Source organism: Limulus polyphemus, unplaced genomic scaffold (genome assembly GCF_000517525.1).
Source record: "Limulus polyphemus unplaced genomic scaffold, Limulus_polyphemus-2.1.2 Scaffold1645, whole genome shotgun sequence".
Lineage (NCBI taxonomy): Eukaryota > Metazoa > Arthropoda > Merostomata > Xiphosura > Limulidae > Limulus > Limulus polyphemus.
In genome coordinates this window covers 120,772-134,639 of record NW_013667255.1, presented here as the reverse complement: position 1 = coordinate 134,639, position 13,868 = coordinate 120,772, and positions in this window count along the sequence as shown.

The following is a 13,868-nucleotide window of genomic DNA, read 5'->3' as shown; positions in this document are numbered from 1 at the left end:
TCAAACACGGAGATCTTGAAGGTAGATATAACCCTGTAAGTTTTCAAACACGGAGATCTTGAAGGTAGATATAACCCTGTAAGTTTTCAAACACAGAGATCTTGAAGGTTGATATAACCCCGTAAGTTTTCAAACACGGAGATCTTGAAGGTAGATATAACCCTGTAAGTTTTCAAACACGGAGATCTTGAAGGTTGATATAACCCCGTAAGTTTTCGAATACTAACATCTTGAAGGTTAGTATAACCCTGTAAGTTTTCAAACACGGATATCGTGAAGGTAGATATAACCCTGTAAGTTTTCAAACACGGAGATCTTGAAGGTTGATATAACCTTGTAAGTTTTCGAACCCGGACATCTAAAGATCATTCAAAAATATAACCTGCTTTGATATTTTAGAAATATTTTAATTTTGTCCCTCAGTTTGGGGATCCAGGAAGTTTAGTTATTTCCAAGGACTTATTAAGATGTATTTACATAAAAACTGACAGGAATATGTAAATGATTTGGAGTTGTCTATAAGCCCTGTACTTTGAACTTCGAATGACACACCTGTTACATAAGTTCATTGATACTTCATTCGTGGAAAATGGAACACTCCTAATAATTACGTTTTGTACGTGTGGAGCTCATACGTGAGCGTAAACGTAGTTGTCGAGTACGTAATGGAAAAATGTATTAAGATGCTCGTTTATACACAATGATTAAAAAAATAAATTAGTTATCGCTTACAAAAGTTCTTAGTTCCTATCTACTTAAGCATTCATTTGTGATTTGTTATGACAAGATATACTAAGATATGTATTTCCTACACGTATATAAAATCAATCCTGTAGATTGGTTACCTTGCTTAACTGTGTTAATTCTTTCGTGAACATTTGTGTGTTCTATTCGACGAGTTAGTTCTAATCATTATTTTTTAAATGACACGTTTCGACGGTTTAGGTGTATTAGAAAGATGTTTCATAATTTCATTCTCAATCGCATTAGAGTTCTTATCTCTACCATTTGTACAATAGAACCCAGCAGCTATACACACTTAAAGCAGTTATTCACACTTCCCGTAATCCGACGAGCATGTTTCCTTAAAGCAGTTATACACACTTTCCGTAATCCGATGAGCACGTTTCCTTAAAGCAGTTATACACACTTCCCGTAATCCGAGAGCATGTTTCCTTAAAGCAGTTATACACACTTCCCGTAATCCGGTGAACGTATTTCCATAAAGCAGTTATCCCACTTCCCGTAATCCGGTGAGCATATTTCCTTCAAGCAGTTATACACACTTCTCGTAATCCGACGACCATATTTCCTTCAAGCAGTTATCCCACTTCCCGTAATACGGTGAGCATGTTTCCATAAAGCAGTTATCTCACTTCCCGTAATCCGGTGAGCATGTTTCCTTATAGCAGTTATACACACTTCCCGTAATCCGACGACCATATTTCCTTCAAGCAGTTATACACACTTCCCGTAATCCGGCGAGCATGTTTCCTTCAAGCAGCTATACACACTTCCCGTAATCCGGCGAGCATGTTTCCTTCAAGCAGTTATACACACTTCTCGTGATCCGGCGAGCATATTTCCTTCAAGCAGTTATACACACTTCCCGTAATCTTGTGAGTATGTTTCCTTCAAGCAGTTATACACACTTCCCGTAATCTTGTGAGTATGCTTCCTTAAAATATTTAGGCTATCCTAGAAACTGTAAATAAAAGAAATATTATTAAAGCACAGTGCTTTCATTAACATTGTGGATACCTTACATGATTAACGAGGTAAGTCGTTCAAGGGCAGAGCTTCATTAACTTTCTAAGAATATTAAAAGGATAAATCACTCAAGGACAGCAGTCATTAACATTGTGGGTACATTAAACGATTAACAGGGTAAGTCACTGAAGGATATGGTTCTTTAACTTCCTAAGGACATTAAAAGGATAAATCACTCAAGGACAGCAGTCATTAACATTGTGGGTACATTAAACGATTAACAGGTAAGTCACTGAAGGATATGGTTCTTTAACTTTCTAAGGATATTAAAAGGATAAATCCACTCAAGGACATCATTCATTAACATTGTGGTACATTAAACGATTAACAGGGTAAGTCGCTCAAAGCACTGAATCTGAAGGCTTAGAAACGCTAAAAACTGGGTTTCTATACCAGTGGTGAGCACAACATAGATAGCTTATTGTGTAGCTTTGTGATTAAAACAAACAAACAAACAAACCGTCAAAGACAACAAATCACTAAAAATTTGGAGCAATGTAAAGTTTATTAAAATGTGTACAGATGAGCTAAATACTGGGATCAACAGGTGTGTGAAATATCTCTACTTTTCACTTGACGAAGAAAATAACAAAAATTACAGAAAATTACTTAGTCAGCCGACAGAGGTCTCCCTGATAGTGTTGCCCTGAGAACAGAACATGTGGCAGAATAGGAGCTAAACGGATAGTTTGTTGCCAGCAAACCTCCTTCTAATGTGTGGTTTGGAGAAAGTTCCTTTCTCAGATCTCACACAATAGATCAATATATCACGATAAAACCAAATGTTCTAGTTTGAATTATCTTGACAATGATATCAAACAGCTTTCCTCGAGGAAACTACCGTTAGTAGCTCAATCATGATAAACATATATTTACTGACATGAAATATGGGCCTACTGCTGAACAATAGAGATGGGTATACTGTCTACTGTTCAGTATATTCATAAAACATGATGCGCAGTTTAAATTACTGTTCGTAATTAGGTAACACGTGCATGTGAATAAAGGAAGTGGTCAAATGTCCAATACTTATTTGATAACAAGATTACAAGCTCTGGAAAAAAAATTCATATTGGGAACATGTCTGACCAGTTGCAAGTTCCAACAATGAAAAATAATGCCTATTGGGAACATGTTCCAACAATGAAGAAATTCATAACGAGTTTTTTGTTGTTGTTGTTTTGTTTTTTGTAGGCCTATTGTTCTAGAAGAAACTGGTGAGTCGGTAGGTCAGACAAAAAAAAATACTTTTAACGTGGGTAAGAAATTTTCCAGTTACTAATTCTGTTGAACTTGGTTAAATATACAGAGGCGCAGAACTGATCACAAGAAGAAAATAGCCTTGTTGGAAGAGTTACACAGGACTTGGCACCAACAACCGGGAAAACAATAGTTTATAAACTCCAAAGAGGCGGCTATTTGTTCTGCTAGCTCCTATGGGTCAACCTGCATCCTTGGCATCAATCTGTTTAGCATGTCTATAGATTCTGTAACTCACTAAAACGTATCGTTCATAGTCAGTGTTTAATCAACTCTGATTGTGATCTTATCATCAAATCTACTGGTGATGAAATAATTTTTGAAGAATGTAAATACCTTCCACGATAAATATTTGGTAGCTTTGTAGCAATATGCTCGATTTAGGAAATAATAATTTTTTTTAAAGGATGATCAAGTTTAATAAAGTTAATTTATCGTCAGTTTCTAAGAGTCATCTTGAGATAAATTTGTAAGTTTAACAAAAACTTGAAACCTCAAGTTCTTTTCATCAAAACATTATTGTTTTTAAACTAAGTTATACAGAGGGCTCAGTACGTTATATTTATACAATTTTGAATATACAAATAAACAAGTCATATTACCATCACAACTGATATAAAGTCGCGGTGGAATAGCAGGTATCAAAACAACATTCTGACCTTGTTTGTCGTTAAACTTTATCACATTTTGGAACAGCCATTTCCGAAAAATATTCCTACTTTAAATAATAAAAATGTGTTTAAATCAGGGATTTATAACTCCCAAGACGTTTGTCGTTAAACTTTATCACATTTTGGAACAGCCATTTCAGAAAAATATTCCTACTTTAAATAATAAAAATGTGTTTAAATCAGGGATTTATAACTCCCAAGACGAAGATATCCTTTCTACGTAATGGTAATTGAAAGAAAAAAAAGAATATGGATCAACTGGGGAAAGGGGAACCATCAAAAAAGGGACTTGAAAAAGTCGTATCCCAGCCGTAGAAGCAAACCTTGGCGTCTTGTAACAAGTGAGAATCCATGAAAAAACTGTCCATGTGTGATATGAAGGCATATCGTATGTTTTTTATCTGCTTTAATTATATATAGAAATTTTTAAAATTTTCCATATATGTATTGAATATGCAATTTTAGCATAAACACGTGGTCCAGAAGATCGTTGAAATTACCTTGTTCTAGTTGCTTTATTTTTTTTCTCTATAGTAAGTAACGTATTTTATTCGAGAGGATACTGCAGTAACATACAGCAACCGAGTTGAAAGGATTAGCCCTTTGTTGGCCGAGTTGATGTTGTCTAAATGCTATGAGAGAATAATGATCACAAGGTGCTGCTGTCGACAGGACAAAGAAACCTAGCTTACCTGTTGAATTCAGATGCACTTTTTTGGCTCATTTCTACCAGGAAATCGTCGAGTGAAAAATTTTTACTCAAAGATCATTGTGTTTAGTTCAACGGAAGTCGATCTCAAGAGACAGAAAGCTGTTGAGTTCAACACACTCTAGTAGAAGTGGCTGTCTTTTCTTGTGCACGAGTACGTGCGGTGCGTTTTCTTTTTTGTGTGCACGAATACGTACGGTGTGTTTTCTTTTCGTGTGCGCGAGTACGTACGGTGCGTTTCCTTTTTACTTCTTTTATAATAAATATTGTATTAATTTTTACCAACTTTTCCCAGTCTCGTTATTGCACACACACTAGCAAAATTTAGTTAAGTTATCAGGTTTAGAATTACTCTCGTACTTCCTTAGCGAATCTGCCATTATTAGTGAGTCCGTCTATCTGATATTTGTCAGGCAGTAAATTTTTACTTGAAAATACACGGGTAATAGTACGCAACATAATCGAAAAGGATCTCCGTTTGGAAACGAGGTCAACAGGATGTGAGTTCACCAAAATAAGGCTTTCAACAATGTTTCTCATTCAACTGTCGCATATTTCAAGCAGTTGCAGAATGAAATGAGTATTCATACCTTTTCATACGAACACATACCTATCAATTTGTCGAACGCAGCGCGTATGAATTTCTGTGCGATTGGACTGTTGATACGAGTGCCGAGAACCGTCATATTCATACACTAGGTGTATTACGGAAAAAATGAGCGAGGAGTTTGTATGCTTTTGACACGACAGCCTTACTACAGAGTCCTTTGCAATGGAAAATTTACGCTACAGGGCTATTGTCAAGATACACGGCCGTCAGATAGAGCATGACCGGACGTGGTGAGGCTCTAAAATCTTTTTAATATAACATGCTCAACCTCTGTATATATTTATATGTTCTGGCAATAATAGAAACTCTTAGCATCTTTTCCGAAGTCTAAATTAGACTAAACATAGAGTATTATGAGAGGCCCATTGAGGTTGTTAATTGTTTAACTCTTAAAAATTGGGTGTTCTTTACCTATAGATGCTGTCGATCATCTGAGTTTTTAGTACCTGAGCTAATAGTCTACATCTTGTTTTGGGGGTGGATCATAATAATACGGAAGCTGATGTAGATTATTGGTTGAAATTAATTTATCTGTGTATTACACGTATTTTTACAAACAGTGTACGGACTTTGCTTATGAGAGATTGTAGTTCTATGAAATTATCAAGCAGAATACATTTTACAAAGCCCGAGACTTATTTCAATATGAAGTTACTTTTCTCCTTAAAGAACACTTCATTAACCAAAGATTTAGCAATATATATCACTACAAAACTTGTTATATTTTGAACCATGGTTGAGTGGATGGTAATATACTTGTTATATTTTGAACCATGGTTGAGTGGATGGTAATATACTTGTTATATTTTGAACCATGGTTGAGTGGATGGTAATATAGTGAATATGAATTTAATAATTTAAAAAGGTAAATGTGTTTTATATGGATATTTTTGCTCTTAATACTAGCTGATGATATATCATAAAAGACAAACATAAATAACATCGCTTTTATTTTGTTTCTGTGTTATGAAAACACAGACGTGATCCAGTCTTAGTCCCAAAAACAAATGGTTACAATGGTTGTTTTGTTTTAAAGCATGTAGATTATAGAAAGATATATAAATAACATAGAAAACGCCCATAAACGTATAGAAGACCCATGAATATAAATCGCTTTTGATGTGAAAAACCCTCTTTCAAACAATTCCGAAATAAGCTTAGCGCTTTATAATACATTTTTAGTGCAGTAATTTGAGAGCTGCGTGTCATTCTTCTAAGACTTTAGTGACAAGAGATTTGTTGAAAGTGGATTATGTATGAGTTATGACTAATAGAGAAATTATGTCAAGGATGTGAGATATAGCAGGGAAAATTATGAAAGACAAAGCTTGGATAAACTATTGTATAATAAAATTGAAATAGTTATAGATAATTATTTCTTCTCGCGTAGAGTTTCATCAGAAGATGATTTTACAGTCGAGTGATTTTGATAATTTAAATTTACGAAAAGAAATAAATGTTCAACGTTTGTTTCCTTATAAATTATAAGACCCATTATAAATAAGAAACAAAAAGAAAAGTTTACTAAAATATGGTAGTAGTTTACTGTGAAACCAAACGTGTAGTGTTAATTTACAAATATTAGCGACACGTTTCGGGAAAATGGATATTACTCGTTTGTTCACCTGTATCATAACACTAGGTTCACAACTCATTAAGGTTTAGTTTGGTTTGAATTTCGCCCAAACCTACACGAGGGCTATGTGCACTAGCCGTCCCTAATTTAGCAGTGACAGACTAGGGGGTAGGAAGCTAGTCAACTCTTGGGCCACTCTTTTACTAACGCATAGTGGGATTGGCCGTCACATTATAACGTCTCCCACGGCTGAAAGGGCGAATGTGTTCGGCGACGGGGATTCGAACCCGCGACCCTGCGATTGCGAGTCCTCTAACCACCAGGCCATGTTAGGCCTAACTCATGGAATAATTTAACTATAATTCGTGATCAGAAGTACCATTTTTCCAGTATGTTGCATACGTATAATTACGTTACCTTCCACTAAGGCGACTCAACAATAACTGTGTGGGCTTATAACGCTAGAGTAGTGAGTAGAACACAGCCCATTGTGCAACTTTGTGCTTAACAACAAAACAAACAAACATTCCAACAGATCAGTCAGCTGATTCAATTCTGGGAAGTAATGACTGGTGTAGAATGATAGAACGTGAATTACTTAAGTATGGAAACACATTATGCCCCCCCCCCCCAATAAACCACTTTACTTCACTTATAAATCGTTGTTTGCCAATTTAGTATTAGAACGTGAATTTAATAAATTATTTCATTGGTTTTTAAATAGTTCATTAATGCCACTCCTCCGTAAGTCTTTTTTTATTATTATTAAAAACCATTATTATTATTGTTTTAGAAGTTGTTAGAACCTGAGGTGGAAGTCAAATATCCAGTCAACAATTCTGAAACAATTACAACCTACACCCTTATACTGTCGTTAAGACTATCGTTCATACAATACTTTATGCACGTATTTGTTTAACAGAAGAAACTTTTTGTATTAAAAGATTCCCACTTCAGTATGTAAAGGTTAAAAAGTATGACACTTTTTTTAAAGTTCTTATGGCTAGGCTTTCTTAACGACTTCTGTTAAAGTTCGGCAAGTGCTATTTTTTAGTTCAAGCTAGTGTATTCTCGGAGATTCCACTTGATTGCCTTAAGAAAAACAGAAAATGTCTGTGCTGATAATTATATTATTTAGTCGTAATACATCAAATTACCTAAACTCTGTAAACCTATTTTATACATTAAAGCACTCGGTAAAATGTCCCACACTCAGTGCTTTTTTGTCTTGTTTTGTTTATTGTATTTTTAAACTTATTGTTATGAAGTTGACTATGGGCCCTTTCTTATCGGAGTAATTGAGTGTGACGGAGGCTTGACGCCTGACTTACCAGCCGGTGATAAGTTACGGAGTTTTTCGCAAGTTATCACTGCTGGTGGTGTGTGTCATTCCTCGTGCCCTGTGAGCGGGCTCATGGTCTCATGCGCCACATGACACAATGATACCGAACCATCGGAATTCTTACTGGGATGAGCAAGCCTCACCATATGCACTTTCCTCACTCCCAGAAGTAATCTCCCGCTTTCCTTAGCGTGTATTCCTGTTGAGAGAACAGGTAAATGTTACAGAAAAATGGCACTTGTGACGTTGAATATAAAATATGACATCAGTGTTTTTATGACGTAGTTAGAGCATCTCTTGGCTTTCATTGGCTAGAAATCTTAACAAAGCTGTGAGGCGCTTTACTTTTTTTAACTTAAGCTGAGATACACTAGTCAATAATAACTTTATAGACGATATAATGAAATGATAAAATACATAGAGACAAGTATTATAGGATATTCATTTATTAGCTACTGAGTTTAGCGTCCAGTGGCAATGTGTTCTGACCGGTTCGTAATAAAACAGCCGAATTTCATCAACGTTCATGTTACGTTTGGCGGATACTTGAAAGTACGTCAAGCGAGAAAACTAGGTAAATCAACTACAGAAACAGTCTGCTACGTTCATGTATATCGTTCTTCATTAGAACTGAGTGTATGTCTTTGTTGATGGAAGATATTTTCTTCTGATCTAAGTCAGATAAGGTAGTGAACTGGGAAATATTCTCATCACAAAAAATGCTAGAGAGTGGAGTGGGGAAGTATTACTCCAGTGAAACAAGGTTTTCTTTGAGAAAAGGCTCAGGTAGTGGAGTGAGGGTAGTATTACTCCAGTGAAGCAAGGTTTTCTTTGAGAAAAGGCTCAGGCTAGAGAGTGGAGTGGGGAAGTATTACTCCAGTGAAGCAAGGTTTTCTTTGAGAAAAGGCTCAGGCTAGAGAGTGGAGTGGGGAAGTATTACTCCAGTGAAGCAAGATTTTCTTTGAGAAAAGGCTCAGGCTAGAGAGTGGAGTGGAGATGTATTACTCCAATGAAGCAAGATTTTCTTTGAGAAAAGGCTCAGGCTAGAGAGTGGAGTGGAGAAGTATTACTCCAGTGAAGCATGGTTTTCCTTCAGAAAAGGCTCAGGCGAAAGTGGAGTGGGGAAGTATTACTCCAATGAAGCAAGGTTTTCCTTCAGAAAAGGCTCAAGCTAGAGAGTAGAATGGGGAAGTATTCCCCTAGTGAAGGAAGGTTATTTCCCTCTTTTTGAAAGGACTCGGGCAAACCCGTAGCCAGATCTGGAAGTAGAGGGGGGGTATTTTCTGCTCCAAAGTGTAACTCGTTTCATATGTAACTTTAGTACTCAGGGACGAAAACAATTTCCGAAATACGTAACAGTTCCTTTATTATCACAGGAAGTAAACATTTCTAGTAAATTTCCTTTGATAAGTATGAAAATGCTATTTTCACTTGTATGCTCAGTGTTACAAAAGTCATTATATAATAAAAGGCCACCATCAAAGAAAGGGGAAAAGTAAATGTTAATATTCGAGCTCCTGCAGGAGTGGGGGATTCGTTCACACCCCCGAACCCCAACCCCTCCCCTCCGGCTACGGGCTTGTCGGATAAGGAAAGAAACTGGTAAAATATTCCAATGGCAAAGGAGGATCTGTTTTCCTTTTGAAAAGCCTCGAGCAAGGAAAAGAGTTGGGAAAATATCCAAATGGCAAAGGAGGTTTTTCTTCCTTTTGAAAAGACTCGGACAAGGAAATGAATTGGGATAATGTTCCCATGGAGAAAGAGTGGTTTTGTTTTCCTTTTGAAAGGACTAGAATTTGGGAATTCAGTGGGAAAACTAGTACTCCCTTAGAGAACGAAAGCTTTCATTAAAAAAGTTAACAGGCGAGAAAAAAAAACTGGTGAAGAAAGGTTTCCTCTCTGAAAATATTTAAGGATTTCATTGTTAAATATCTCGGGCTAGCAAATTAACTGTAAAATAAGCTCCTGCTGAAAACATTTTCCCTTCTGATAGCATTGTAGTTAAGCGATGAGTATACACGCCCCCGGAATAAAGTTTTCCTTCTGAAAATATGCATGTTATGTTGACGGATTACTAGAAATGCTACATTCATTCCATTTGTTACATAAATCTGGAGAGGTGTAGTATCTTCTACCACATGTTTGCAACATAATATGGACTTACTTCGTCCATGACAACCTTAATGCGACGCTTGAAATTATCTAATACTGAACATATTACATCAATACTCTGGCGCGCACTTAAACTATGCACTAAGTATTCTGATAAATATTTTATATTGCAAAAGTACCATCCGCTGTCCGAAATATATTATTCAGTAGTTATATTATGAAGATGTCATTTACTCATGTTATCCAAAAACTGTTGTTCATTAGTTACAGTATGAGTACGTCTTACACTGAGGTTATATTAAACCTAATGTTAGCATAAGTCTTTGTATGCTACATTGTCAAGATGGCATTCACTAAAAATGCTCCAAGTTGTACAGAGATGTGCCTGGCCATTTGTTAATTGTGGGATTGTTTGATTTTATTAATAAAGCTTCTCAGACTGATATGCAAATGCATAAGTAACCACTATCAATTCTAAAATTCAAATACATTGTTATATTGTTGATGTTTGTTTAAAAACTACAGCCTTCTTTACCGTTAAAACTTGTGTACCTGAGAATGATCGCACCAGTGATCGAAACGTCGTACCTGTTATAAAACAATTTCTCCTTACTGTAAAAGCTGTATGTATTATAAAACATAATCAGTAAGTAAACACAAAAAGAAATTATCAAAATGCAGATTTGTTGTTAAGTACATTCTATTCTTAAGATGTCACTTAGTGGAGTTATTGTAACTCTATAGATGGTTGTATATCTAAGATGGCCTCAAATGAAACCATCCCACGTTTATAGGATATTATGATTAACTCTCTTATATTAATATTGAAATCCATATATTCAACCCCCCAGTGGCACAGCGGTATGTCTGCCGACTTACAATGCTAGAATCCGGGTTTTGATACCCGTGGTGGGCAGAGCACAGATAGCCCATTGTGTAGTTTTGTGTTTAATTACAAACAAACCATAAATTCATTTATGTCAATGCTTCCTCCGTTTCTCATCAATGTTCCATTTTTGATGGTTCCATTATAAAACATTGTAGAACATCTCTGCTTCTTCTGTTCCTTATCCTTGCCTTGATCCCACATACACTGAAGATATCCCTCATCCGCTGAAGATATCCAACATCCACTGAAGATATTCCACATACACTGAAGATATCCAACATCCGCTGAAGATATCCCACACCTGCTGAAGATATCCCACATCCACTGAGGACATCTCACCCCCGCTGAAGATATCTCACATCCGCTGAAGATATCCCACATACACTGAAGATATCCCTCATCCGCTGAAAATATCCAACATCCACTGAAGATATCCCTCATCCGCTGAAGATATCCAACATCCACTGAAGATATTCCACATCCGCTGAAGACATCCCACACCCGCTGAAGATATCCAACATCCACTGAAGATATCCCACATACACTGAAGATATCCCTCATCCGCTGAAGATATCCCACACCTGCTGAAGATATCCCATATCCACTGAAGACATCTCACCCCCGCTGAAGACATCCCACATCCATTGAAAACATCCCACATCCTCTGAAGATATCACACATCCACTGAAGACATCCCACACCCGCTGAAGATATCCCACATCCACTGAAGACATTTCACCCCCACTGAAGACATCCCACATCCACTGAAGACATCCCACACCCGCTGAAAATATCCCACATCCACTGAACACATCTCACCCCCGCTAAAGACATCACATACATGCTCGCCCTTTCAGCCGTGGGGCGTTATAATGTGACGGTCAATCCCACTATTCGTTGGTAAAAGAGTAGCCCAAAAGTTGGCGGTGAGTGGTGATGACTAGTTGCCTTCCCTCTAGTCTTACACTGCTAAATTAGGGACGGCTAGCGCAGATAGCCCTCGTGTAGCTTTGCACGAAATTCAAAAACAAACAAACAAACCTTAAAAAAAAATGCTTATTTTCCGTAAAAAAAAACAAAAAAAGTTATTGGATATTCTGGACCAAAGCAAAAAAAAAAAAAGCGGGTGGAACACAAGAAAAGGGATTGCAAGTTAAAATCATAAAAGTTATTTTTTACCATCTCATTTTTGGAAATGCATTTTAATCTAAAATATTAAACGTTTTTGTATGTGATTCTTCATTCGTGGAAAATTACTATATCGCAACTTCCAAATTATGGTCGTAGCACATACAACATGGGCTGATAATGAATGGCTCACAGCGCTTCCATGTCACTTTTCAGTAAGAAGAAGATGTGTGCATTAAAGCTATCAGAACATGAGCAAAAGCTGATCGATCCTAAAAGAACAACTTTTGATAGTTTAAAGCGAATCTCGAGTGCAGATTGTGACTAGTATCGAACCATAACAAGTTCCTTGGATGCCGAAAACACGCGAGCTCAGTTCTTTCGCGTGGCCTGCAGCGTTAAGGTATTGTTGGCCGGCGGCGGATCGGGCGGCCAGGAGGCCGAATTAGTTACGACACGTCCTTATTCAGTATTGTCACGCTATCCCTTCATCAGGTCCTTAAGGTTTTTGTGTGTCGTGGGCTGGGCCACACGCCACAACTGAAAAGTTTCACTGTGATACGAATCTAATCCGCCACAGAAAGCATCGAGTTGATCATTCAAGGGGGGAAAAACCTTCGTCTCCGATAGATAATTCAGTTTAAGCCAAGAAAAATTCAACCCCATCAACTCAAAAATCGAACGTTGTGGTAGAGACGTGGGTGTGGAAGCTCGAGGAAAGTTTTGTGTCAGATAGCGCGAGGAGTTTCGTTATTGGTGAACTCCATTTTATGTGCATTAACTTTTCCAAATGTCGTTCATCACATTTTACTCCCATTTATCTGTAACAAAACTATGTCTCATTTATTTGTTTCTTCTACAATTAAATTGCAAACTCAATAGTTATTGCAAATTTACCGAAATTAAGTTAGGTTTTCACAAACGAGGTAACTCGTTATTAGCGTGAAATTGTATAGCCAAAATAGTTGCTATTTTAAAATAAATCAGATAGGATTTGTGCAAATTAATTCTTTGGTAAAAACTGACGTTTCTAAATTCGTATGTAACATCTTATTTATGTAGGTCGGACTTGCAGAGACAAGTTCGAATCCGTGCCATACCTCAAAATATTCAGTGCCTTTTAATCTGTGGTTGAGTTATAAGGGTGACAATCAGTCCTTAGCATGGATGGTAGGTGGTAGAACGATGATAACTGGCTGCCTTCCCGCTTTTCAGTAGCCCAAACGTAGAGACAGCGACAGATAACCTTAATATCTTCGCCATAAATAGAAATACTATATACATTATATAACCAAATTCCGCTGGAACATTTGATATTATATCTTGGTCTACACATAACAATTCACACACAAAAACATTGAAATATGTACTACTTTATTTTCATTCACACATGTAGCAGCTTCACACACAAAAACATTGAAATATGTACTACTTTATTTTCATTCACACATGTAGCAGCTTCACACAGAAAAACAGTGAAACATTTAATACTTTATTTTAGTTCACACGTAGCAACTTCACACAGAAAACCAGTGAAACATTTAATGCTTTATTTTGGTCCACACGTAGCAACTTTACACACAAAAACAGTGAAACATTTAATACTTTATTTTGGTTCCCACGTAGCAACTTCACACATAAAAACAGTGAAACATTTAATACTTTATTTTAGTTCAAACGTAGCAACTTTACACACAAAAACAGTGAAACATTTAATACTTTATTTTGGTTCCCACGTAGCAACTTCACACATAAAAACAGTGAAACATTTAATACTTTATTTTAGTTCCCACGTAGCAAC